This window comes from Scyliorhinus torazame, chromosome 19 (genome assembly GCF_047496885.1).
Source record: "Scyliorhinus torazame isolate Kashiwa2021f chromosome 19, sScyTor2.1, whole genome shotgun sequence".
Taxonomy (NCBI): Eukaryota; Metazoa; Chordata; class Chondrichthyes; order Carcharhiniformes; family Scyliorhinidae; genus Scyliorhinus; species Scyliorhinus torazame.
Genome location: NC_092725.1, coordinates 123,426,854 through 123,450,356, shown reverse-complemented (window position 1 = coordinate 123,450,356; position 23,503 = coordinate 123,426,854). Strand labels below are relative to the sequence as shown.

Below are 23,503 nucleotides of genomic sequence, written 5' to 3'. Positions count from 1 at the left end.
ACAATTCTCCCCACCTCTGCCCTAAAAGGGCAGCCCCTGAATTCAAACCAATGCCGCTCTCCCCAACCCCCCCCGGCCTAGTTCTGGACTCACTCACGAGGAAAAATCCTTGCCACGTCAAGACTGTTCAGGATCGTGGGCGCGGTTTTCCCATCGTGTTGTGCCTGGCGCCGATCCCATCATGGCAGAGGCCAAAAATGGGATTCGTGCCCGGTGCCAACTGTTAAGTAATGGGTTTAGAGACATTCCAATTAGTTGTGTCATTTATGTAAAGGGGCTTCAGGTGGCCTTTATGTGAGGTGATGTGAAGATAGAGTTGTGTGCAGAGTCTATTAAAGTGGAATAAAGGTGTTTGTAAAAGGAGCAGTACCTTTGACTCTTTATACAACAACAGCTAAACGTATAACAAATGGTAGCAGATGATGGTTGCTGTGCAAATGTGAAGGGTTGAAAGGTACAACTTTTCTAGACCAAACCAAGGGGTGAGTGAGAAGAAAAAAAAAAGATATATGGCTGAACCTAGGATAAAGATGGCTGGATATGACTACCCCCAATTATTTTCTGAAAGGGGATTGTATGACCAATGGAGAAGTGCAGTAGTTAAGTGGACTAAGGTAACTGCCTTGGGAAAGAGGAAACAAGGTATGGCATTGGCTCGTTCTTTACCTTATGACAGTAAAATCCGAAGCAAAGTGTTTTCTGAGCTGGAATTGGAAGAGTTAGACTCAGAAGAAGGTCTGGAGACTCTATTGCATTATATGGATAAGATTTATAAAAAGGATGACTTGTTAAGTGCATATGAAGCATGGTAGGATTTTGATAGGTTCCAGAAAATAGAGGATTTCTCCAGGGAAGACTAGATAGTGGAATTTGGCAGACTATATGAAAGGCTGCAGAAACACAACCTGGAATTTCCACAGTCTGTGTTGGCCTTTAAATTACTTGACTGTGCTAGAGTGAGCAACATGGATAGGCTCCTGGTTTTGAAAGGAGATCAATTTGCGGATAAGGATACCTTATTCGATCAGATGACAGAAGCTTTAAAGAAGTTTCTGGGGAAACATTCGATTCCGATGGCTCTGATGACCTAAATAGGTCAGTCTGCAATAAAGCAGAAAATGGAAGATACACTACTAACAGGATGGCAAAATCACATGGCTACAAACAGGTTCCAAGACAATGGAAGGAGATTGGGACCCAGAAATTATGAAGACAGAAACCCAGTTAGAACCTACAACAGGGCCTCCGGTGACGGCGGGCGGGAGGCAGCCGCACATTGGAGGGCTCCCGTTCAGGAACGGCATTTTCGCGGAGTAACGCCCGGTCCTAGGGCCAGCGATGGCAGTAAAAGTCGGGGGATAGCGCAAGGAGAAGAAGGATGTCGAAAAGCACCAAAAAACGGCCGGGAAAAAAGCGGCTGAAAGTCCGTTGGAGAGAGGAAAGGTCACCGCGGGGTCAACAAAGAAAATGGAGGCTGGAGCACCAGGGGAGGCCGCAGTGTTTACGGCTGAAGAACTAACTAAGGTGATGGCTGCGGAATTCCAAAAGCAGTTGGCGCAGATTGAGAAATGTATGGAGATGGTGAGGAAGGAGATGAGGGAGGTTTTGAATGTGCTGGTGGAAGAGGCGGTTTCCCCGGTGAAGACGGTGGTGGCGAGCGCAGTGGCGGAGGTGCGAGAGCAAGGGGAGGCGCTGAAGGAAGTGGAGGAGACGGTATTGCAGCACGGTGATCAACTTGCCTCGATGGGGAAGGAGATGCGGAAGGTGATGGACACGAACAAGAATCTGAGAGGAAAAATGGAAGATCTGGAAAACAGATCCAGGCGACTGAATTTGAGGGTCGTGGGGCTGCCCGAAGGAGTTGAAGGACCGAAGCCGACTGAGTATTTTGCCGCGATGCTGGCAAACCTACTGGGGGAGGGGGAGGACCCCTCCCGATATGAACTGGATCGGGCTCATCAGTCATGGAGGCCTGTACCAAAGGCGCGTGAGCCGCCAAGGGCAGTGACTCTGTGCTTCCGTAGGTACAGTGTGAAGGAGAAGGTCTTGAGCTGGGCAAAACAGAAGCGGGTGGTGCAGTGGGCTGGGGCTGGTATACGTGTATACCAGGACTTTACGGTGGAGCTGGCGAAGAGGCGGGCTGCCTTCAACCGGGTGAAGAGGGCACTGTACATTGGCAAGGTGCAGTGCGGCATTGTATGTCCAGCGAAGCTGAGGGTGGCTTACAAGCTCAGGGACTTTTATTTTGGAACGGCGGAAGCAGCGGAGGAGTTTGCGAAGGCAGAAGGACTGTGGCAGAACTGACAAATTGAGGAATGGTCATGTGTCGATGTAACCTCATGACTGTATTTTCTTCTTTTTTTTTGTATCACTGCGTGCGGGTGTAGAGGCTAAAGGAGCCAATGTTGCATATATTTGGACAAGGGAAGGGACGGGACTTTCACTCGAAAGAAGGGCTCTTTGGGGTGTAGGTGGATATGCGGGGTTTGAGTGCTAAAAGGGGATCTTTGGGCTTTCCTAGGGCCGGGCAAGGGGGAAAGGGACCCGGTCGGGGGCCTCCACGCTGGCCGGTTTAAGCCGGCCAGTGAACGGGAGTGAGGTGGGGGGTGGTGCTGCGGCCATCGGAGCCTGACAGAACGGGGTCCGAGTGGTCTAGCCGGGGTGGAAAGTTGGGGGGAGGGAACCGAGGTTGGGGGAGGGAACCGAGGTTGGGAGGAGGAGTTTTACAAGAGGCATTGGACGGGAGGAGCTGGAGACTTGGGGGGGTACAACTTTGGGGTATCATGTACGGTACTCTCTTAGAGGCTGGATGGCGTTGGTTGGGGGGGTGGGTGGAGAGCCGTGTAGATTAAGGGTGACTACGGGTAATCCCTGATTCCTTTTTGTCATTTGTTTATGTAAACAGGCGGGTTGAGGTTTGGGGTTTGGTGGGCGGATGGGATCGTTGTTATTATGGGGATTGACATATCTTGTTGATTATTGTTTATTGTTGATGGGTGTAAATGTGGGAGAAAATGTGAAAAAGGAGGAGAATAAAAAAAAATTTTTTTAAAAAAGAACCTACAACAGGAAGCTGAACCCCAGAAATGCCCGGGGTATGATAAATTGAAGTTTCGATGTGGCTCTCAATACCCATTATGCTTTCAACTTCCAACACGTTATAATAGAGTGTTTGAAGCAACACATGACACGGAAGAGTCAGAAGAGGAAAAAGATAGTGACCAGAAAGAAGGCAATGTCCTATTAACAAGCAGTTTTACACTGGTAATGAGGGTGTTGGTTGCAGAATCTTCAATTGTGCTGCATTGGACAGTGGCTGCACATCTTCTGTGTGTGGAATTGACTGGTTAAAATGTTACCTGGACTCCTTGAATGCTGAAAATCATAACAAGGTTAAGGAATTGGAAAGTTCCACAAGTTTCAGGTTTGGGGATGATAATACTCTGAAGTCGCTGAAAAGAGTGTGATCCCTTCAATATTGTCGGAGTGAATCATTTCATTAGCACTGATGTTGTATCAAGTGACATACCTTTGCTTCTGAGCAGACCGTCGATGAAGAAAGCACACATGAAACTGGATATGGAACAGGATAAGGCAACAGTTTTTGGAAAGACGGTGCACTTACATTTACACAGTCAGGACGCTATTGTATTCCATTACTGACAAATAATATTTCAAGTACAGTTGTTAAGGATGTGTTGAAAATGGGACTTTAGCTGATAAAAAGCTTGTATTAAAACCGCATAGGCAATTTGCGCACACGTCTCCTCGGAGGCTGAAAAATGTATTAAAGGTAGCAGGGGTAAAGGATGAAGACTATACTAAACTGATAGAACAGGTTAATGATCGTTGTGAAGAAGTTTGTAGGAAGTACAGGACACCAGCACGACCGATAGTAACCCTACCTTTGGCCAAGGATTTTAACGACATTGTGGCCATGGAACTTAAGATTTGGGATAAAGCCAATAATATATTTATTTTGCATTTTGTAGATTTAACCACCAGATTTAGTCACTCAACGATTGTAAGAAGTAAAGAAAAGAGAGTAATTCTGGATCAAATCGTGGAAAAATGGATTGGGACAGCAATGGGCCCACCTGCAAAATTCCTTACGGACAATGGGGGAGAATTTGCTAATGATGAGTTTAGGGATATGTGTGAAAACGTGAATATCACAGTTATGAATACGGCTGCGGAAAGCCCATTTAGTAATGGTGTGTGTGGAAGAAGCCATGCAGTAATAGATGGCATGCTCCGGAAAATTTTGGCAGATTAACCAAACTGCAAGCTAAATTCAGCTTTAGCATGGGCGGTACATGCAAAGGATTCATTGCAGATGGTTGGGGGCTATAGTCTCTATCAATTAGTGTTTGGTAGAAATCCTAAAATTTCATCCATTTTAGATGACCAACCTCCAGCTTGGGAAGGGACTACAATTAGTTCTGCCTTTGCTGAGCATTTAAATGCATTACAAAGCAGTATAAAAGCTTTTTTGGAAGCAGAAGTTTCTGAAAGAATTCGCAGAGCTTTAAGACATAATATACGGCCATCAAATACCATTTTTCAGCAAGGAGACATCGTATACTATAAGAGAGACAATTTTAATGAACGGAAAGGCCCAGGGAAGATCGTAGGCATAGATGGCAAAACAATTATTTTGCAACATGGCAATCAAACTGTTAGGGTACATTCATCAAGGATAATGGGTAGAGATTACAAATTTTCAAATTTAGACAGAGCAGACAGACATGACGAGGAACCAGAGTCATCTGGTACACGCATGTTACAGAACTATGAGGACCAGTTAACTGATATAGACAGGGTTTCTGTAGAGGAACACAACACTTCTGATGATTTAGAATGGGCCATTTTTCTGAAAGGACAACTGCCAAAAGTTGGTACAAAAGTGACATACTTGCCTGAAGGGTCTAGTCAATGGAAGGATGCAACTGTTATTAGTAGAGCAGGGAAGGCCACTGGAAAGTATAAACATTGGTTGAATGTATAGCATTCAGGGGAAGGAGTCAGGACAATGGATTGGGAACACAAAGTTCAAAAATGGAGGGCACAGAAAAGCAGTGCCAATTCAGATAGTACATCGGATAGTGAACAGGTCTGCAGGAAAAGGTCAAGAACTATTGAAAGGACATCCCACAGCAGAAGGGAAAGATCAAGCAGTAGCAGTACAGAACGAGATACCAGGCGGGAGAGGGGACGTAGTTTATCAAGATCTCGGAACATGAGTAAGACTACGAATACTATTAGGAGTAGAAGTCCACATGCACATGATATTTTGATGGCTTCCAATAAATTAGGTGAAAAAGTTATCAACGATGCCAAACAGCAAGAACTGGATAGTTGAGTGAATTTGGGGTATACACGGAAGTACCGGATAGGGGACAAAGAGCTCTATCCCACAGATTGATTTGCACGGAAAAGGTTCTTCCAGATGGAACTTATAAGGCAAAGGCCAGGCTCGTGGCAAGGGGATTTGAAGAAAACTTAGAAGATCAGGATTTAAGAGTAGATTCACCTATGGCAGGAAAGGTTATTTTAAAGATCTTCTTGGCTCTATTAGCCACAAAGGCATGGGATTGCAAATCTACAGATATAAAAGCTGCCTTTTTGCAGGGGCATCAGCTCCAGAGAGACATTTTTCTCTGCCCTCCTAAAGAGGCAGCTAACACAGAAGCGGTACTCTGGAAGTTGAACAAATATGTATATGGATTGAATGATGCGTCTGGAGTCTGGTATTTTTCGTTAAGGTCAGTTTTGTTAAAGTTAGTCTGTTGCCAGTTGAAAACAGATCCGGCAATGTTTTACTGGCACGATAAAGGAAATCTTTCTGGCATCTTTATGGTGCATGTCGATGATTTTTATGTGGGGTGGGACTAGTGATTTTGAAGCTATTGTAATCTCTGGTTTGAGGAAAGAATTCAGGGTTGGAAGTCAGGCTTCTGGTACATTTAAATATATTGGACTGGAAATCGGACAGTCTAAGTTAGGGGCAACTTTACGACAGCAATCTTATTTGGAAAGCATCAGCCCAATAGCAATTAGTCGTGGCCGGATTTCACAAAAAGACGCAATGGCTTCAAAGATGGAAAAAGAGCAACTGTGAAGTTTAACTAGGCAACTGAATTGGTTAGGTAGACAGGTAGACCGGACTTGAGTTTTGATGTCTTAGAGTTGAGTACAAAAAGTGGAAGACATAATAAGAGCAAATAAAGCATTGGCCAAACTAAAAATGGCAGAGTGCGTTTTGAGGTTCCCGGTTTTAGGTGACCTTAGGCACTTGAAACTCATAGTTTATAGACTTACATCCTATGCAAATCTATGTGATGGGGTTTCAAGCGCAGGAGGTTTTATAATTTTCCTTTTGGGGAACAATGGTAAATGTTGCCCTCTTGTGTGGGAAACAAAGAAAATAAGGAGAGTGGTCAAAAGCACTTTGGCTGCTGAGATGTTAAGCTTTGTAGAGGCGGTGGATATGGCCTTTTATATATCTCAGAAATTGACAGAAATTTTGGGTAATATACCTATTGACTGTCACATTGACAATAAATCCCTGTGGGAAAATGTGCACTCTCCAAAAAGTGTCAATGAAAAAAGGTTGAGAATAGGCATCGCAAGTTTGAAGCAGATGTTGGACAGAGGGGAAATAGCAAAAATGAAATAGGTCGACAGCAGCTATCAATTGCCAGACTGTTTTACAAAAAGAGGGGCTAGTTCACATAAACCTTTGGATATTGTTAATGAAGGATGCCTATTTCTCTGACTGTTTTTTTTCTGCCCACAAAAAATGAAAAAATAAAAACGGGGGGAAATCGCATGTGAGTTTTTGAGTTTCTTGTAATTTTGTTTTCACCTAATAATTTTTTTTTCTCCAAGGAAGGGGAGACTGTTAAGTAATGGGTTAAGAGACATTCCAATTACTTGTCTCATTTATGTTAAGTATCCATTAATTGACACTGATATGTAAAGGGGCTTCAGGTGGCCTTTGGGTGAGGTGATGTGAAGATAGAGTTGTGTGCAGAGTCTATTAAAGTGGAATAAAGGTGTTTGTAAAAGGAGCAGTACCTTTGACTCTTTATACAACAACAGCTAAACGTATAACACCAAACACTTGGTCATTCTCCTGGCACGCTCCCGATAGCACGATCAGGGTTTTTATAGAAAGGGCGAGGACCTGATCACACCACATTTGCATTCATTTCAATCTCATTATCGAGATTAAGGTTGAATGCAGCAGCCTCCCGGGAGTTACCCGCTCCCCAGTGAGAAGCTATGTACATGAGATATTCAAGCCATCCTTAAGTATAGTGGATACGTGTAAAAGGGCCAATCACAGTTGCAGCCTTTCTGCCATACCGAGCGCTGCTGCAGCTTGTCTCATGAAAGTCTATTTCACCCCCTTTGACTGTGACCAGCCTCTTGCTTCACAACTGAAGGCTATCTCAAAGGAGGGATTAACCTTGTTCGCAGTGACAGATCGGATGGCCCCTAAACTCCCATGTGCCACCTCCACCTGGTGCGGTGAGAGGCGGAAAAGAGGATGACCTGCTCCTGGGCCTGACAAATCTTGCCATAAGCAGGACCAAGCAGCGGGCGACCAAGGGGTAATCCGACCGGACAGTCTGCCCCTCTTCCTCTGCTCCATTCACGGCCAGGTGTCCCTAGAGAGGGAGCGTGCAGTGTCCAAGGGCATCATCGAGACCTTCCATGCCTGGTGCGCACCACAGGGTCTAGGGCACTTGATTGACCTTTTTAATCACCTTTTGATTTAAGTTTAATTTGTTCTTTGTTTTTATTTAGGGCAATGTCCCTTTAAGGAGCTGCCCCTTTTAATTTGTCCCTCAGTTTGTTTGATTTTGTTTAATTAGTTGAACTTAAACTATTTCAAGTGCCACCTCAAAAGAACAGGTGGACTGTCTGAGAGGATGATTTGTGGCCTGGATGTCCTGCAAGCTTTGATGCCTGAACAATGTGCCTGTTCTCTAGGAGCGTCTGCACCATAGAGGCAGCTGCCAGCAATCAAACACTGAGGACCCTCGCTTGGCCAAAGGATAATTTTGTAAGGAGCACGAAGAGTCCACACTGAGGATGTCAAAACAAAAATTTTAACAAAACAAAAACTTACTTCCTTTCGCAAACTATATACAGCTCCAGTAGTTCCCTACTGAGTCTTCACTAATCGGTGCCTTACTGGCTGACTCTATCTTTCAAAGAGAGCATCGTTAAGGATTTTCTTTAGCATTTTCTGAAGGATCCAACCGACTGGGTCAGTTCCATGGTATGTGTAAAAAAGCCTTCTGGAGAATTGAAACTTCACATTGATCCCAAGGATCTCAATCACAATATTATGAGAGAGCACTATCCAATTCCCAAGCGTGAAGAGCTCACATGTGCGATGGCTCGCGCCAAGCTCTTTACCAGACTCGACGCCTCAAAAGGATTCTGGCAAATCCAGCTCGATGAATCCAGCAGGAAACTCTGCACGTTTAACACCCCCTTTGGAAGATATTGTTACAACAGGATGCCGTTTGGCATCATCTCCGCATCAGAAGTGTTCCATAGGATTATGGAACAAATGATGGAAGGTATTGAAGGTGTTCCCGTCTATGTCGATGACATAATCATCAGGTCCACCACCTCGCAGGAGCATGTTAGTCGCCTCCAGCGCGTATTCAGACGTATACATGAGCATGGCCTCCGCCTCAACAGGGCCAAATGCTCTTTTGGTCAGACAGAAATTAAGTTCCTCGGGGACCACATCTCCCAATTGGGTGTGCAGCCGGACGCGAACAAGGTAGCTGCCATCACAGCTATGAAAACACCAGAGGACAAGAAGGCGGTCCTCCGATTTCTGGGCATGGTCAATTTTTTAGGGAAATTCATCCCTAACCTCGCCTCTCATACCACGGCTCTCAGGAACCTGGTCAGGAAGATGACAGACTTCCAATGGCTCCTCGCCCATGAGCGCGAATGGAGGGAACTCAAGGCAAAACTGACCATGGCCCTGGTCTTAACCTTCTTTGATCCAGCAAAGGAGACCAAAATTTCAACCACTGCCAGTCAATTCGGCATTGGGGCAGTGCTCCTTCAATGTGATGAGGCCTCATCATGGGCCCCCATTGCATATGCATCACGTGCGATGACCCCCATGGAGCAGCGCTACGCGCAGGTAGAAAAGGAGTGCCTGGGCCGTCTGACCGGTGTTGTTAAGTTTCACGATTATGTCTACGGACTTCCTCAATTCACCGTCGAGACCGACCATCGCCCGCTGGTCAATATAATACAGAAAGACTTTTTCGACATCACGCCTCGTCTCCAGTGTATTCTTCTCAAGCTCCGGCGATACGACTTCCAGCTGGTATACACTCCAGGCAAGGACTTCATCATTGCTGACGCTCTCTCCAGGTCAGTCAACACTCCATGTGACCCAGCGGGATTTGTCTGCCAGGTTGACACCCATGTGGCATTCGCGGCCTCCAATCTACCTGCCTTGGTTGAACACCTCATCCAAATTCGCCGCGAGACTGCAGCTGACCCCTTGCTACAGCATGTCATGCGCCACCTAATGGACGGGTGGCTCAAGGGCCAATGCCCTCAGTTCTATAATGTCAGAGATGATCTGGCGGTAGTAGACGGGGTTCTTGTAAAACTGGACCGCATTGTCATCCTGCATAGCATGCGCCAGCTTGTCCTGGAACAACTACATGAGGGCCACCTTGGCGTGGAAAAGTGCCACCGACGGGCCCGAGAGGCAGTGTCCTGGCCCGGCATTAATGAGGACATAGCCAACACAGTGCTCAACTGCCCCACTTGTCAGCGATTCCAGCCGGCCCAACCACGTGAGACCCTGCAGCCCCATGAGTTGGTCAAGTCACCATGGACCAAGGTGGGCACCGACCTGTTCCACGCGCTGGGTAGAGACTATGTCCTGATCGTGGACTATTTTTTGAATTACCCGGAGGTGATACGGTTGCACGACCTCACCTCGTCGGCAGTCATTCGTGCATGTAAAGAAACCTTTGCTCGACACGGCATCCCGCTCACGGTTATGTCGGACAATGGACCCTGCTTCACCAGCCAAGAATGGCCCAACTTTGCCAGGCGGTACAATTTTGCCCATGTGATGTCCAGTCCCCTGTACCCCGAATCCAACGGCAAACGGCTCCTATGCAAGGCGGCCGATGCTGGGTCTGATTTCTACCATGCCTTGCTGGCCTATCGCTCCGCCCCACTGTCCACTGGCCTGTTGCCAGCCCAATTACTCATGAATCGCACCCTGAGGACGACGGTGCCATCCATCCATGTCCCAGACCTCAACCACATTCCGGTCCTTCGCCGGATGCAGCTGTCTCGTGCACAGCACAAGGCGACTCATGACTCCCGTGCAGCTGATCTCCCTGCTCTGGCTCCAGATGACAAAGTCCGCGTCCATCTTCCGAATGGTGGCTGGGCTGCAACCGCTGTTGTCCTTCGGCAGATGGCTCCCCGCTCATTCCTGGTTCGTCTACCGGATGGCTCTATTCTGCGCCGCAATCGACGCGCCCTTCGTCTTGTTCCATGCTCACCACGTGATCCTCCAGTGTCGCCTCGCCCTCTTGCTGACCCTGCCACGGACTATGCAGAGCTCCATGTCACTCTGCCTCCCTCTGACTTTGGCGCAGTCCAGCCCGCTCCTGAACTGGTGGCTCTCGACCCACTTTTGAGGCGGTCAACCAGAATTTGTCGCCCACCTCAGAGACTAAATTTATGAACTTTTCGAATTTATGGACTCTCTGAATTGTTTCGTTGCTTTGTTTGATCGTTTCCCTGGTTGATATATAGTGTTGATCTCGTTACTCTTGTTGCATACTGCTTCTCTGCACCAGGCACATTCCCATGTAAATAGCTTATTTCCCATGTACATAGTCCTGTAAATATGTCTTCGCACCCCACACGTAGTTCGGAACATTATCACCACACATTATTTATTACCACAAACATACATTTTTTTTTAAAAGGGGGGATGTCATAATATACACCAGTATCATGGTGCAGACACACACACTGATGGACAGACAGCAAGACCAATCAACACACACAACACCGCAGCCAATCACCAGTTAGAGCACACTCACTATAAAGACAGAGGGCATTAGTTTTCCCGCTCATTCGGGATGCAGCCTCTCAGAAGGACAGAGCTTACAGCTTACAACACACATCTTCACCATGAGCTGAGTGCATAGACTGATTTGGACAGGCATGGGTCTTTAGTTTAATCTAACATCTTAAAAACCCACAGTGAAAGTATGTTCAACAGTTTCTAGCTTAATAAAATAGTGTTGTACTATTACAGGTGTTGGTAGCCTGTCTATGTTACTGCTAAAGTAAACACAGTCTCCACAGATCCAGAGCACCCAACACATCACCGATCACCCTGTTTCCCCCCCCCCCCCCGATCACCATGTTCCCCCTCCCGATCACCCTGTTCCCCCCCCGATCACCCTGTTCCCCTCTCGACCTCCCTGTTCCCCCTCCCCGATCACCCTGTTCCACATCCCCGATCACCCTGTTCCCCCCGATCACCCTGTTCCCCGTGTTCCCCCTCCCGATCACCCTGTTCCCCTCCCGATCACCCTGCTCCCCCCCGATCACCCTGTTCCCCGTGTTCCCCCTCCCGATCACCCTGTTCCCCCCCCCGATCACCCTGTTCCCCCTCCCCATCACCCTGTTCCCCCTCCCCATCACCCTGTTCCCCCTCCCCATCACCCTGTTTCCCCTCTGCATTACCCTGTTCCCCCTCCCCATCACCCTGCTCCCCCTCCCCATCACCCAGTCCCCCCCCCCCGCGATCACCCTTTCCCCCTCCCAATCACCCTGTTCCCCCTCCCGATCACTCTGTTCCCCCTCCCCGACCACCCTGTTCCCCCTCCCGATCACCCTGTTCCCCCTCCCGATCACCCTGTTCCCCCTCCCGATCACCCTGTTCCCCCTCCCGATCACCCTGTTCCCCCTCCCGATCACCCTGTTCCCCCTCCTGATCACCCTGTCCCCCCTCCCGATCACCCTGTTCCCCCTCCCGATCACCCTGTTCCCCCTCCCGATCACCCTGTTCCCCCTCCCGATCACCCTGTTCCCCCTCCCGATCACCCTGTCCCCCCCGATCACACTGTTCCCCCTCATGATCACCGTTCCTCCCCCCCCCCCCGATCACCCTGTTCCCCCTCCCCGATCACCCTGTTCCCCCTCCCGATCACCCTGTTCCCCCTGTTCACCTCCCCAATCACCCTGTTCCCCCCCATCACCCTTTTCCCCCTCCCCGCTCACCGTTTCCCCTCCCCGATCACCCTGTTCCCCCTCCCGATCACCCTGTCACCCCCGATCACACTGTTCCCCCTCATGATCACCGTTCCCCCCCCCCCAATCACCCTGTTCCCCCTCCCCGATCACCCTGTTCCCCCTCCCGATCACCCTGTTCCCCCTGTTCACCTCCCCGATCAACCTGTTTCCCCCCCATCACCCTTTTCCCCCTCCCCGCTCAACGTTTCCCCTCCCCGATCACCCGGTTCCCCCAGTTCTGCCTCCCGATCACCCTGTTCCCCCCCACCCCCCCACGATCACCCTGTTCCCCTCCCCGATCACCCTGTTCCCCCTCCCCGATCACCGAGTTCCCCCTCTCGATCACCCTGTTCCCCCTCCCCGATCACCCTGCTCCCTCTCCCCGATCACCCTGCTCCCCTTCCCCGATCACCCTGTTCCCCCTCCCCGATCACCCTGTTCCCCCTCCCGATCACCCTGCTCCCCCTCCCCGATCAGCCTGCTCCCCCTCCCGAGCACCATGTTCCCTCTACCGATCAGCCTGTTCCCCCTCCCAATCGCCCTGTTCACCCCCCCGGTCAGCCAGTTCCCCCCCCCCCCGGTCACCCTGTTCCCCCTCCCGATCACGCTGTGTCCCCTTCCTATCACCCTGTCCCCCCCGCCCGCGATCACCCTTTCCCCTCCCGATCACCGAGTTCCCCCTCTCGATCACCCTGTTCCCCCTCCCCAATCACCCTGTTACCCCTCCCCGATCACCCTGTTCCCCCTCCTGATCACCCTGTTCCCCCTCCCGATCACCCTGTTCCCCCTCCCGATCACCCTGTTCCCCCTTCCGATCACACTGTTCCCCCTCATGATCACCGTTCCTCCCCCCCCCGATCACCCTGTTACCCCTCCCCGATCACCCTGTTCCCCCTCCCGATCACCCTGTTCCCCCTCCCGATCACCCTGTCCCCCCCGATCACACTGTTCCCCCTCATGATCACCGTTCCTCCCCCCCCCCGATCACCCTGTTCCCCCTCCCCGATCACCCTGTTCCCCCTCCCGATCATCCTGTTCCCCCTGTTCACCTCCCCAATCACTTTTTTCCCCCCCCCAATCACTTTTTTCCCCCCCCATCACCCTTTTCCCCCTCCCCGCTCACCGTTCCCCCTCCCCGATCACCCTGTTCCCCCTCCCGATCACCCTGTCCCCCCCTGATCACACTGTTCCCCCTCATGATCACCGTTCCCCCCCCCGATCACCCTGTTCCCCCTCCCCGATCACCCTGTTCCCCCTCCCGATCACCCTGTTCCCCCTCCCCGTTAACCCTGTTCCCCCTCCCGATCACCCTGTTCCCCCTCCCGATCACCCTGTTCCCCCTGTTCACCTCCCCGATCACCCTGTTCCCCCTCCCGATCACCCTGTTCCCCCTGTTCACCTCCCCGATCAACCTGTTTCCCCCCCCCATCACCCTTTTCCCCCTCCCCGCTCAACGTTTCCCCTCCCCGATCACCCTGTTCCCCCTCCCCGATCACCCGGTTCCCCCAGTTCTGCCTCCCGATCACCCTGTTCCCCCCCCCCCCCACGATCACCCTGTTCCCCTCCCCGATCACCCTGTTCCCCCTCCCCGATCACCCTGTTCCCCCTCCCCGATCACCCTGTTCCCCCTCCCGATCACCCTGCTCCCTCTCCCCGATCACCCTGCTCCCCTTCCCCGATCACCCTCCCGATCACCATGTTCCCTCTACCGATCAGCCTGTTCCCCCTCCCAATCATCCTGTTCACCCCCCCAGTCACCCAGTCACCCTGTTCCCCTCCCGATCACGCTGTGTCCCCTTCCTATCACCCTGTCCCCCCCGCCCGCGATCACCCTTTCCCCTCCCGATCACCCTGTTCCCCCTCCCCGATCACCCTGTTCCACCCCCGATCACCCTGTTCCCCCTCCCCGATCACCCTGTTCCACATCCCCGATCACCCTGTTCCACCCCCGATCACCCTGTTCCCCCTGTTCTCCCTCCCGATCACCCTGTTCCCCCTGTTCTCCCTCCCGATCACCCTGTTCCCCCTCCCGATCACCATGTTTCCCCCTGTTCCCCCTCCCGATCATCCTGTTCCCGCTCCCCGATCACCCTGTTCCCCCTCCCCAATCACCCTGTTGCCCTCCCAATCCCCCTGTTTCCCCCCCTGATCACCCTGTTTCCCATTTGCCGATACAGCGGGAGGCTGTGAGGAAGTCTGATACTCCAGCAGAACGAACAGAATATTGGTGAGCAGATTAATAATAATCGCTTATTGTCACAAGTAGGCTTCAATGAAGTTACTGTGAAAGGCTCCTGGTTGCCACATTCCGGTGCCTGTTCGGGGAGGCTGGTATGGGAATTGAACCCGCGCTGCTGGCCTTGTTGTGCATTACAAGCCTGCTGTTTAGCCCACTGAGCTAAACCCTCCAGGCGCTCTGGTTTCCTCCCACAGTCCAAAGCTGTCCAGATTAGGTAGATTGGCTAGAGGCACAGTTATGTATGGAGCACAGATCTTCAGTACTACAGCCTGGATGTTGCTGGAGCCGTGAAGCCGTTTTGCATCCAGAGCATTCAGCATTTCTTCATATCACATGGAGCAAATCAAATTAGCAGAAGATTGTTTCTCATGATGGTTCGTGATCGGGGGGAGCAGACCAGTTCAAATAAGAATTTCTTGGATGTGTTGCCAATTTAATGGAATACTATAATAATGCTGCTCTTCAGAGTCGCCAATATGATACTGAGGCTCTTTTTATGATATGATGTTATGTCCCAACAGCGTCGCCAATACACTGTGTGTTTCTATTTCTCTTATTGAACCACAAGGCTTTCCCTTGACTACACAACCAGTTAGTTAGTTCAAGTTCAAAGATGGTTTATTTATACACAAGGGTTACTTTGACATGCAAGCACAATGTACTACAAGTTAAACTACACCTATCAACTACAATAACCTACATTTAACTTCAGGTGACTGGCACTGTGCAACTGGATAAGGCCTTTATCTTGATCATGTGGCTGGTTTGAAGAAGTGGCTCTGTCCCTGCTGGGCTCACCCGTCAGGTAGCGATCGTTGGTCTTGAACTTGGCTGTCTGGTCGTTATGCTGCAGTTGGGCTGGCACAGGCCGGATTCAACGGAGGCTGGCACAGGCCGGGTCCAAAAGAGACAGAACACATGGCTGTGTCCCTTTTTATCCTTCTGAGTTTCGCTTTCTTTGGGGTGGTCCTTAATCTTGGACCCAATAATTCGACAGGCTTTGATCACTGCCTTCGATTTTGGCCAATAAAGGGGCGGGTACCTTAGTGGCTGGACGGGTCCTTAGTGGTCATTGACCTTGGCAGTTGGGCTCTCTGAGTAAAGGGAGTGGCGCCGATCAGTCTGTGGCTGTATCGGTTTCTTGATTGGAGTCCTATTGTTCTGGGGAAATGGGCCATTAGAATGCAAAAGAGCAGGGTTTCGATCAGGTCTAGCTATCTGGGTTGCAAATACACAGAAGCTCTGTATCTGTCTGAGTCCTGGGTTGGCCATAATTCCCATTGTCCTTTGCAGGTGGTCATCTCAGATGGCTACAGATGTATTCAAGATAATTGTCTGGAACATTATGAGTGCCGTCATAACTGTCTTTCACCCCCCACCCCCCCCCCCCCCCCCCACCCTTCATATACACACCTCATCCCTCCTTTCTTGGGCATGTGCCCCTCAGGCCCTGACCTTTGGCAGTACCTCCCTTGGCACTCGGGTACTGCAACCATGGAATTCTGGCAGCACTCCTGCCAACCTGGCAGTGCCACCTGGGCATCTTGGCAGTGCCAATGAGCCTGCCTGGCAGTGCCTATGTGCTCAGTGCCAGGTGGAGAGCCAGGGTGCCATCAAGGCAAACACTAGATTTTATAATAGATCACCTGGATACATGTATCCAGAATCGACAATAAGTTAAACATGAATTAGCAGGCAAATTGTGGTTGAATATTAATTACACATTAAATGGCAGATCCAACTAGAACAGATCTTACATTTTGGCTGTACCCAGTCTACCCAGCATATATGTCATTGCTCTCAGTCACTAAGTACTTCAATGCCCTATCTTCCATATGAAGAATTTCAATTCATCTCCTTCTCGGATGTTGCCTGATCCCCAGCTGACAGCAATACACAGCCAAGCCAAGTTCCATGAGCATGGTCTTCACCACAAAATAGCCAATGTCTGCACAACCTCCTCAACTTGGTCTGGATGGCATAGATCAACTAATGTGAGCTTCAACTAACAAGCTATTCTCAGCTCATGGATCTGGACTCTTCAGCTTGTCGGTTACTGCCCCACTGGACTCCACTGTGGCTACTGAGCTTGGTTGGTTCTGCCCCCTTTATATAGCCTCAACCAGTTTAATCTGCCCAGAGGTTTTGTTTCCAAATCTCAGGATCAGTTCCTTAGAGACTAGGACAGCCGGTTTCTTTTCGATGTTTCCTTTTCTGGTTTTCCCTTTCAGTTTCTGTTTTCAGTTTCCATGTTCTGTTAGGGTCTGCCTAAAAAAAATTAAAAACTCTGAAAGTGCAGGTTCCATCACAGCAGGCGGTGGAATTGAGATACAGACCAGCCATACTGACCAATCCCTACAGTGCATAAGGAGGCCATTCAGCCCTTTGAGGCTGCACTGACCCTCCAAAAGAGCACCCTACCTAGGTCCACTTCCCTGTCCTATTTATCCAACCCCGTGCTTTGATCATGGCCAATCTACCTAATCTGTACATCTTTGGACTGTGGGAGGAAACTAGAGCACCCGGAGGAAACCCATGCAGACACAAGGCAAACTCCACACAAACAGTGACCCGGGCCGGAATCAAACCTTGGTCCCTGGCACTATGAGGTAGCAGTGCCTAACCACTGTGCCATCTTTCTGCCCTGCCATGGTGTCTTTGAATGGTGGAACATGGCCCTGAATGGTCTATGCCCGTTTCTTTGACGTTGAAACAATGCGAGACGTGGTTGACTTGTAATTTTGAGCCAATTTCAAGTAACAAAGTTGATAGAATATTACATAGCCAAAGGAGTAGAGGATGATAGATAAGTCAGATAAAGCAATGATCTAAATGTTTTATACCTGGGCTGGACCTTCCAGTACTGTGTTTATTTCAGGACATCAACAAACAAGATGGATATTTGAGTGGTACAGGCACTAAATGGATCTGAGTGTTGACCAAAGATTGTATATACTTTGCATCGTGGAAAGGTGGAGTCTGAGAGTTTATGTCATAAAGCATAGAAAAAGTTAGCCCCAGAACATTGAATTACACTGCAATATACTTCTGGAATATACATTCAAACTGGTGGAAGGTAACTTCTGAACCGATATCAGGGAATTTTCCTTCAAAGATAGAATAGTGGAGGAAAATACTTTGGAATCACTGAAAACACCTGCATGCTACAAATTAGGCGTGTTGGCTGGGAGAGGGGGTGGGTGGCGGTGGGGGCTAGCACCCTCTTGATGGCTGAATTAAGATGGGCCGAATAACTATACTCGCCTGTGCTTATCTCATGAAAAACTTACTTGCCAGCTCTCGGTTAAGTTTCGAGACGTGGTAGCTCCTAGCTGGTCCACGCCTTCAGCCTCTTACCTCGCAACAGAGAATGGTCAACCCCTATGTTCCCTCCGTCTCTCATCATTAAAGTCCTTCAACATCGCATTAGCCTGGAATGACCAACTGAGAGAAGTGACCGTTCAGGTCGCACCCTGACGGTCACAATGGGAATCTTCTGCCTTTCGCGGTTGAGTTCTCCACCTTTATAGAAAAGACAACATTCGGAAGCTCCCAGCAACCGCGGGACCTGGTCTTGCGATTGGTGCATTGTCTCAATGAAGCTTCAGAGAGAAAGCTGTTGTTTGCTGTCACTATGACTCCCAAATAATCCGCTCTGAAACTCGCCGCTTTGACCCCTATCCTTTGTTCCACTCAACTACTGGGCTGGGTCTCACTATCTCCCGAGCATCAGGCGTGTTGTAACACCCCCTTGGTTAAATTACCCGCAGGTTCCTGCTCCCCTGTTGTTCCCAGAACGTTTAAATAAAGGAAAGAAAAACACATCTGCAGTGTTCTGACAGCTGGGCGACTGTATGGGGAGTAAGTTTGCTTTCTTCACGTGTCTGCGTGGGTTTGCTTTCCTCCCACGGTCCAAAGATGTGCAAGTTAGGTGGATTGACCACGCTAAATTGTTCCTTAGTGTCCAAAGGTAGGGTGGGTTACCGGGATAGGACATGGGGAGTAGGCCTGGGTAGGGTTCTCTTTGGGAGGGTTGGTGCAGACTTGATGGGCCGAATGGCCTCCATCTGCACTGTAAAGTCTATGATTCTAAAGGTTATTTTGGACCTAATTTTAAAGTAGCAATCTGGAAATGACAGATTGAACGATCCAATGGTTGATAAATTCTGGGCGCCATTCTCCGGGAAGATTTCCAAGTGTGGTAGCGATTGGGAACTGCTGCGGGCTTCCCGGCGTTCGGGCCAGCGAGGCCGGCAATGCTATTCAACATTAATTGGTCCAATTAATGAGGCTTCACGGGCTTAACGCTGCAAATGAAGACTCGCCAACCGATTCGCCGGGACTGCGCTCGCCAGCCCCCCACTAACAAGGTCAAGCAGCACATAAACAGCACTTGCACCGCCAACCCCACTCAGCTCGTAGCCGTAGCACTGAGAAGACCGGCCCCAAGATTTGGAGATGTGGACCTGGGGAGGCTCCTAAATGCAGTTGAGGCTAGCGGGGATGTCTTGTTCCCATGAGGGTCCTGGAGGCTGAGCCGCAGGGCAGCCAGTGCCACTTGAGATGAAGTGGCAGCGGCCATGAGGTCAGGCAGTGACCAGGAGGACTGGCACCTAGTGCCGCAAGAGGGTCAATGACCTATACGGGGCCGCACGCGTGAGTTGACCCACCCCCCTGCCGACACCCCCACCCAAACAGTCCCCCCATCCTCTATTAGCCCCTCCCACACTCCCTAAGCCCCATCCAACCCTCCCTTCACCCCTCCCTTCACTCATCCCCTCACCACTGTGAACCACACATACGGCGTAACGATGCCCTCTCTGTGACTCCGCAGAAGACGCTGTCCCACAATCGTTGAGAGAGAGCTCAGAATGGTGTTGGGGTGCCAGACATAAGAATCATCGCAACATTCAAGGAATGGGCCCTGGAGGTGATGAGTGTGACCGAGGACAGAGTGGTCACCAACGTGGAGTTCAGCGCATGCTGCAGAGGTGAGGATCCATCGGACCCTACCCTGAGGACCTGTCTAACATGAGTTGTTATTGCCATACAGACTGACCCATCCCTCCCACTGACCACATGTCCATTCTCCTGCAGGACCTCCTGCCGATAGCGCCGGCCCATCTGGGATTTGCCCACCCCCGCCTCCCAGGAGAGCAGCTTGGAGGAGTGCTCCGAGGATGCAACCATCATTGCGTCACAGCTGTCACCCCCACCCTCCACCAGCGCAGAGTCACGTACCTCAGTCGACGACGTTAGTCGTCAGGCTTCTGTGGCACAATCTGGTGAGCACCACACTGTTGCTGATGTACATCAGGTGGAGACAGGAACCCCCAGGCAAGACAGCAGTCAGAGGGCTGCTGGATCCCAGGATGCAACTGGGTCCCAGTCAGATGCTGAGACCCTGAAACAGGTTTACCCAGAGCTGATGCAGATGTTAGGGTTCGGCCAGGACATTCAGAGGGGGATGTCAACAACACTCTGGCAGGTCCATAGCCAATTGGAGAAGTCCTAGAAGCTACTGGCGCAGGGGATTTTGCCGGAAATGAGTAGCACAGAGGTCAATGCTGCTAGGGTGGCAACCACTGTGGAGAGCCTGGTGCACAACGTCAGCAACATTAGTGAAGGTGTCCAAGGCGTGGCGCAGTCGGTGATTGTCATGGCTGAGGGCCTCGGTGGGCTGTCCGACTCGCTGGGGATCCACTACCAGTCGGACCTTGATGAGGTTCTGCGGGACATGTCCCGCTCTCAGATGAGAATGGCCAAGGCGCTGCGGAGCTTGTCCCAGTCGCAGGTGGGCATTGCCGAGGCGCTGCAGAGCGTGGCTCAATCACTGAGGACCATCGCCGAGGGTATCAACATGATGGTGAAGACCATAGGGTGGGGTCAGGGCTTGCACAGCCAGATGATGCAGCAGCAGCCGGGGCTCAATCCAGCTGCCCTTCCATCCCAAGGTGGGCCCCAGGGCCGTATGGGCACCAACCGGAAGGAGGGGAAGCTGGGTGCCAACATGGACACGTACCATAGAGAGGCGATGGCAGCCATCAGCTCCTCCGATTTCCACCCCTCTGACGAAGTTGCACGTCTTTCGGGACTTGTGGGGAACACCCGCAGGAAATCCACGCAGATCCACGGGGAGAAAGTGCAGATTCCACACAGGCAGTGACCCATGCCAGGAATCGAACCTGGGACCCTGGAGCTGTGAAGCAACAATGCTAACCACTGTGCTACCGTACCGCCCATAGCTGGTGGGGGCAGACACGCAGGACCTAGGGTTGCCCCGGAGCGGCAACCTACAATCCAGGAGTTGCTATAGAGGACCCGTGCACAGTTGCCCTCCACTTCCACTCCCCCAGACCCGTTACTCACAGCCCCCCATAGAGGCCCACCCCCAACTGGGGCTGCACACCCTGGATGTCCCCCCCTACTCCTCTCCGAGCACAGGCACAGCATGCTCAGTGCCCCCAGGCTCATTGCCCGTGAGTGAAGATGGCCACTCACTTCCTAGGGTCCCCACAGAAGCCCTTCCGCCAGGTTCATGATTTTCAAAAGGAGTACGAATCGGCATCAGCGTGACCACTTGCTGGGGAGACAGCTGGATCACTGGAGGCCGTTGGATATGGGGCCGCTCCTGTTATTTGTATGGAAATAGGGCTTAAATGGTGATTATTGGTTTCTCAGCAGGTAACGGTGGAATCCCAATTTCGCCCATGGGAGCAGGCCGGCTTGGTGCCTGGTGCAGCCTCTCCCGCTATTCACCAGCCTTGTCGCGCTCTCACTCGAGGGCAATGAGGCCACTGAATCGCGCTCTCCATTTTAAAATGAGAATGGTAACAACACAGAAAGAGGCCATTCGAGCCATCATGTCTCACTGCAAGAGCAAACCGGCCATTCACAGTCACCTCCCCCCCCCCCTCCTCTTTCTGGCAGCCCTGCATTTTCTTTTGCAATTATTCAAATCCGATTTTGAAAATCACATTCATTCTGACCCTACCACATCCTCAAGCAGCGCATTCCTGATCCTTAGAAAGATTTTCCTCATGACGCCTGTGGTCCCTTTGCTTTTCATCTTCAATCTGTGCCCTTTGGTTCTCAACCATTTCCCCAATTGTACATTCCTCCCTATCAACTCTATCCAGACCACTTATGATTTTGGACATCTCCATCAAATCTCCTCTCAACTTGCACACATATACCCCCCCAGGTCCCTCTGTTCTGAGGCAATTTGGCCCATCAATTCCATTCCCCTGCTCTATCCCTGTGAATTAATTTCTCCCAAGTACCCATCCAATTTCCTTTTGAGATCATTCACCATCTGTCTCTACCACCCTCAGATGTGGTGTGTTCCAGGATCCCCTTGAGAATTGTATCCATTATTTTATGTTGCCTCTCTTTGGTTTAACTCACTGGGCTAAATCACTGGCTTTTAAAGAAGACCAAGGCAGGCCAGCAGCACGGTTCAATTCTCGTACCAGCCTCCCCGAACAGGCGCCAGAATGTGGCGACTAGGGGCTTTTCACAGTAACTTCATTGAAGCCAACTTGTGACAATAAGTGATTTTCATTTCATTTGTTTTTCCTGGAAAAATGTAGTCACACTTCTCCGCATTAAATTTTATCTGCCCAATCCGCCAGCTTGTCTATGTCCTCTCGAGGTCTAGCGCTGTCTCCCTCTTAATTCTCAGTTTCACTATATTTCCAACTTTGGTGTCATCCACAATTTTTGAAATTGTGCCCTGCCCACCCAAATCTTGGTTAAGCAGTGGTCCTAATATAGATCCCTGGGCAACCCCACTATATATATCTTCCTCCAGTCCAAAAACTGTTCACCTCTACCTACTCAGGCAACTTTGTATCTATACAGCCACTGCTCCTTTTATTTTATGGGTTTTAACTTTGCTGACATGCCTGTTATATGGCACTTTATTAAATACCTTTTGGAAATCCACGTACACATCAACTGCATTATTTAATCAATCCTGTCACCTCATCAAAAAACTCAAATCCAAGTTAATTAAAATAGATTGTTGACATCACTCCCAGAAGTTGAAAGCATTAGCTTTAATTATTATGGGTTGTGTTGTCCAATCGTGGGTCCATTTTACTGAAAGCTAAAGCTGTGAGCCGACATACAACCAAGTGTCCTCCAGGTCAATCACAATTTTCCTACCTATTTCTAATTGTACATCCAAATTATTTTAGTGCTTGCATGCAATATTAAATGTTCTCTAATAGGAATAAATTACTATTCTTTATTTCGGATTTCCAGCATCTGCAGGATTTTGCTTTTACAGGAATCAATATCTTAGAAGGTACATGTATATTGTTATGTGGAGACATGCTTTTGAATTAGCAACTTATTCAAGTAGGAACAGGATTTCATTTTGTATTTAACTTAACTTAAATAGATCCCACTACTGCCATGAAATGAAGTTGACATTTATAAGACTTTCTCATGCTCTCAAAACATCCCATTGAGCTACATAGCTAATAGATTACTTTCTCAAATGTAGTCAGTTACTTCATCATCAAACATGACAGCGAGTTGTGCAAAATAAAATCTCATACACAGCAAGGATAAATATTTTTACGGCATTGGGCGAGATAAATTTTGGCTTGCACACAGAAAATTCCCATTTATCTTGGAATAATGCCATGGGTTTTTTCCCCCACATAAACAGACATGCCGAATTTTGGTTTAACGTCTTACATGAAATATGCCAGTGCTGCATTCCCTCAGTACAAAGTGCTGGTCTAGGTCATATCCCCCACTGAGGGAATTGAGCAGACAAACTAGTGGCTCAGAGACAGATTCTACCACTGAATTAGGTCCTTAAAACATCCCCCAATGCTAACTCTTTTGAGGTACAGTGGAGTTCTCCTAGTGGCTATTTATTATGTAATGAACATTATTTATTTCCATCGTTCCTTGCGG

At 49.8% G+C, this 23,503-nt stretch overlaps 1 protein-coding gene across 1 annotated transcript in view; it reads right to left on the bottom strand.

Annotated features, from left to right (window-relative positions):
- The window catches only part of LOC140396483 (uncharacterized), a 183,343-nt gene extending 165,259 nt beyond the window's left edge, over positions 1-18,084 (bottom strand). The window contains exon 1 of the mRNA XM_072485151.1: positions 17,927-18,084. The gene's annotated coding sequence lies outside the window, so the exon portion shown is untranslated. The remainder of the gene's footprint in view (positions 1-17,926) is intronic.
- Positions 18,085-23,503: the final 5,419 nt, after the last annotated feature.